Below are 5580 nucleotides of genomic sequence, written 5' to 3'. Positions count from 1 at the left end.
GTAGGGAAAAAAAAGTAATTAAAAACCCCCCATATATTTCAATTCCAGAAGGGTTCCTTTATAAAATAAACAATTGAAAAATATATTTCTGTAAATGGGAAGCAAGGATTATCATGAAGTGTTTTACTTAATATTTATGCCGGTCCTTGCTGAAAATGTAAATGCAATTCACAGTCAATGATTGTTCTTTCAGACTGCCCCTTGGTGATTGTTTTTTGAAGGGTGTGGTTGGAGAGGGAATTAATTTTTTTTTTGACCCACTGAACATGATCAATTGGACAGATACAGTCCAAACATATTTATCTTTTTATAACTTCTCTCCTTTTGTTGCTGTTGAGAAAGTGTTGTGAAAAAAAAAAAAAAAATCTCAGTTCTCAAAATATTTGTGTTGTGTGTAGGAGGGATCTTTTTTACTATAGCTCTAAGTCATGAAGAAAAATATAAGAACCTCAATTCAGACTCAGATTGATCCCTTTTGTAATGACTACTCTCTAATATTGTTTAATTGCCTGTGAAGATGCAAACAGGCCTAAAATCCATAATAATTAGCTTAAGATAACTGGCTGAGGTTCAGACAAATCATCTGATATCAGCATTTCTGGTTACTTTGCACAGTAAAAGCAGAAAATTAGGAGGGATAATCTCTGAATGCAGTGGAAAGGAAAAAATGGGTTTGTTTACTAAGAATTTCTCTTTCCAGCATACCTTCTAGATTTTCCTGTATGCTACAGGCAGTATCCATAAGGACATACAACCCATATTCAGCACGGACATGTTGAAATTCATATTTGCAGGCTAGCTATGACCCAAAATTTGCAAGGAGAAAAAGAAACTACTGTGAGAGACATGAAGAACCAAATCCCTCCTGCCTCTCTGCTTGGTGCCAGTTAGAAAGGGAAAAGATCCATAGCCTGTAAAATTTCCCACATTTGTTTTTAGGGCAATGAACCACTCACTCCTTGGTCTGGATTTAAAAGGATTCTTCAAGTGATATCAGTGCATTTAGCATCACCAGTTGCTGCTACATTCTAGATGATAAACTAGCTAAACCAGGGGCACGCTGCTGTTTATCTGTTTGCCTGAACAAACACTTCTCAGGGGTTAAAATTGCTGCTGTTTTTACATTGCACCTAGAAATGAATATCAAACCAGTGACTTTGCTGCATGAAAATAGGTCACAGAGGAAGCATATACTATCTAGAAACCGAAACACCACTGAAAAGCTATATGTGGGGCTTTAGTCTGTAATTAGAAACTTATCTTACACTGTGAAATAAAACAGTAATATAGGAAGAAAAAAGAAAAAAAAAGAAACAACAAAAAACACCAACAAACTTCAAATAAAGCCTAGACAGTATTGGCTCTATTTCTGCTTAACAGAAAAAGGTTGGACCTTTTTATGTTGTTATATCCCCTCCAACCTGCCTCCAGCAAATGAGCATATGCATATCCAGATGAGATTAAGAAGTATACACTGGAACTTGTGGTTTGTGCAGAAAGATCACGGAGTTAAAAATAAGAGGTAGGGGATGAAAGAAATAACAGGTATATTAATTTCCCTCCTTAACATCATTGATGTGGACAATAATATTACCTATATGGAGTTGTTGAGTTTCCCACCAATGTCTTTATTCCAGTCTTGAACATTCCACTGAATATTCTGCTTGGCTGCAAAGAAAAGAAAATAGAAGGAAAGAATAACATGAGCAGCAGGTCTTTTAAAGAATATTTCTGGAATGTGTGCACGGGTGTTTATATTTCCACATATATATTTTTATTTCAACATTTCTTTAAAGTTGCTGAAAATGTTTTTTTTTTTTTTCTGGTGAAACTTTGATCTTGTAAACACCGACATTAGAAAATGTAGTAACCACCATATAATTGTGAAAAAAAAAATTAATAATCAGTAATGGCTGGCAGTCATGTTTAAAAACTTGTTAGATGTCTAGGATTGAAAGTCATTATTGAATGTCTCTCACATACTCTTCAATGAATTCAGAGAAAGAATTAATTTTATCATCTCGAGCTCTTTAAATTACTGCAGCCAAGTAGATACACGTACAGCATAACATACTGTAACATTTTGGTTTAAACACCACAATTGAAAAAGCAGTCATGGCCACAGTACGTATCTGCCTTCTTCACAAAGATATATAGATGAAAGTGTGGTTAGAGAAACCACAAGAGTATCTTTTAAAATAGTAACAGCCTTAAATTTTTTCAGAAATCATCATCTATTTGGAAAGGCAGGGGAACAACCTTCAGTATATTTAGGTGAAGCAGCCAACTTTTATTCCATTGTTTTGAATCAATTATTTTGCCAGCGCCTGTAAAGTTAGTGTCAAAAGTGTTTCTACTGAGATTAATGATAAAATATCCAGCACGTTAATATGGTCAGATTTCACTCATCACTTAAAATATTCACTATTTATATATTAAATTATATATGATTTTTCAAGAGAAAAAAATTATATCCAGTGAAATGCCATTCAGTTTGTCTCCCTACCATTTTAAAACAAGATTGTACTGACTGAACATTATGGGGCTGACTTCCAGAAGGCTACACAAGAGAAGCTTGCAATGAGCTCTTAGTTCTGTTCAGTTTTCTCTTAAACTAAACATTACAAAAATCTATGAAACACACAAAATTTCCATTTCTCTGACCATTCCAAATCACAATTCAATGTGCATCAACTGGGCTTCTGTCAACATAATTGGCTACAGCAGTCAGATTTTCAGAAAGACTTAACTTCAGCTTTGCCACCAAACCAAATAAGATTATCGGAATAAGCTTTGCATACGAGATGCTGACTTCTTTGAAAAATCTGTGCACAAGTGTCATGGTTGGAGCTGCTTGATGCTGGCCTCCTCAGAACATCTGACCTTCATCTAAGTACCAAAGTGGTGCCAAATCCTCTTTAGAAAGCCCATTCCCCAATTGCCTTTTCTCCCTGTAAAAATCCACTCTATTGCATCTGCAGGATTAGCAGAAAAAGATAGGATGTGGAAGGGATGCCATATGTAGTCCAATCATTTTACTTTTTACCAGTTCTTCCTGCTGCTCACTGCTTGATCCCACAGGAATATTTATTTTAATTATTAAAGACTAGAAAACCCGGAAAAGACCTTCTGAGCTAACTTGTCTGTTCTTGTGCGTTTCTCAAGATGGACTCAGCCTAAAGAAAGAGTTTCTAGATGCTGATGTAAATTCACATTTTTATGGATTTTGTATTGATTGCCAACATCAATGTGAATGTGTGTTTGGGCCTGAAGAAAAAATTTTCTAAAAATGGGCATCCAGCTGCCTAGTAGTTATTTAATTCAGAGCGATGGCACAGAGGAGCTTGGTTGTGGCTTCCCTTTTGTCCTGCTAGCTTATTATATCCAGTGACTTCTACAGGTATTCCATCTTCTGTTCCTGTAAGAAGCATATAACTATAGTTATATTAATAAATATAGGACATATTTAGATCAAATTAAGTATTCCATAGAGAGGCTTGTTTTGTTACTGATTGTGATCAAAATGAGCACAAAGCTAAATGGTTTGCTTGCGGGAAGAAAGAAAAATTAGAATTTTATAAACATCTTTTGTGGTGCCGTAAGAAAGGGAAATCTGAAGATTTTGCAGAACCATCTGCCTTTTTCATTTATTACTGTATCCCAGAGGGAGAAAGAAGGTAGAAAATAAATAATACACACACTGGATTACAGATAGAATAGATTTAGAGTTTAATGGTAGAAGACTATTCACAAATGCCAAAGACCATCAGCATATTAATTTAATATAGCTGTGGCCTCCCTGTGTCTATCTCTAGCCTTCAGTATTTCCAGATCAATTGAATGATGAGACTTCTGATGTGATGTTTTCTGAAAGCACACATGTAAATGGAGCTTGCTGTTGGGATGATAGCCAGTTACACTTCAGTCATATCCAAATGACCACTCTATATAATGCAAGTGGACTAAATGCAAGAGCTCTTCCTTGAGTGTCCTTCTTGAACATATGAAGTACACTATGATAAATTTATACCAGAGAAGAAAAGGTGAGAAATAGGTAAGAGCAACTGGAATATCTGCTTGTAAATCAGTGCACTGACTCTTGGTTCCTCCCCCCGCCCCAAAGGTAAAAGTCTCTTTGTTTAAAGCTAATTATAACTTGGGATGGGTGCCAGTACATTGTACAGTATAAAATAATAGTAATATTTTATACAAGGAAAAAACCCAGTATGGTAGAAACTTGGAATTTATTATTACAGCAACTGATTTAATTAGATGCTATGTAATACAAATATACACCATGGTTTTCCAGACAAGATGCTAAAGAAGAGTGAAACAAACCACAGAGATCAAGAAGTGAAAGAGAATAAGGTAACTAATGGGAATACACTTTGCAGAGAAAAGATTTTGTCTGAGCATGTGCAGAATGCAAAAGACAAAATTTTATCTCTGTCCATTAAGAATAGATCACATTTGCTGGAAAATGCAACTTCAAGAAGCAGCATTTGAGACTACGGATGGAATTTGTCATCTTCGTTGTGGCTGGCAACAAACAGATTTGATAAGCTTTTAAATACTGCACTATTTTCTTAACATATTTTGCTCTGACATTTTACCTATTTCAAAACAGTTAAACAGAACTGAAAATGAAATGTAGTATTTAATTGTGTTAAAGTAAAACATCCCACTCAGTCTGAAATCAACATATGCTTTGGGGCTTTTTTTAGTTTCATGGAAAAGAAAAATAAATATCAATTTTCCTTTGGGGTTGTCCCTTAACATTCTTGTTTTGGTTCCTCAGGCAAATTCAAAATAAAAGGAAAAAAAAGAAGAGCTACAATCACTCACAGACCTGTACTCCTGCCACAAATTGCTAGGCCATTAATGGTCTGTCAGTGAGGAGATGTCGGTAGGGAAATCACTCTTTCTCAAGTGCTCTTTCAAGAAGCTATTCCTGAACCTTCATTTGTGCTCATTTCTTTTTCAAATATTACTTTAAAGGTTTTGCCGTTGTTGTTTCTCATGACAGCAGCACACAATAAATTAGTGCAGTACCGTAAAATCTATGAGCTTTTCACAATTATTTACTACATTATAGCACAGAGGAAAAGATGGAGCTTCATACCTGTTAGGGCTAATAGTGACCAGGCAAGCAGAAACAAATAAGCATGAAATAACTGCAAGAAACATGCACTCTGCTGGGTGAAATCATGTTGCTGCTGTGATCAGGGATGCTTTTGCCACCTTTGCCACCAACTGCAGTGGGCTAAGAAGGGTCCATCGTTACATTCAGCAAGGAATTCCCCAGCCAAAATCCACAGTCAGTCCTAACACAGAGATTAAGAGACAAACCATATCTTGCCTAGTGATATAAATCCCAGTTCAGCTCTTACAACTATCCTAATGTTGTTATCAAAGGAGTAACCTAATATTGCTGACCCAGTTCAACAAGTTGATAAGAGGTGATAAAGGGAAGTATTCATCACTGTTAGGTTAACACACAACTCCAGTAGAACAAAACTGACCCCTGTGGAGATCACCTGAAGGGATCCAAACCAGTCTTTCCTCCTGAATCACCTGGGG

Source organism: Egretta garzetta, unplaced genomic scaffold (genome assembly GCF_000687185.1).
Source record: "Egretta garzetta isolate BGI_Z169 unplaced genomic scaffold, ASM68718v1 scaffold94, whole genome shotgun sequence".
Classification (NCBI taxonomy): Eukaryota; Metazoa; Chordata; class Aves; order Pelecaniformes; family Ardeidae; genus Egretta; species Egretta garzetta.
The sequence above is the reverse complement of the archived record's forward strand: the minus strand, read 5'-3'. Positions refer to the sequence as shown.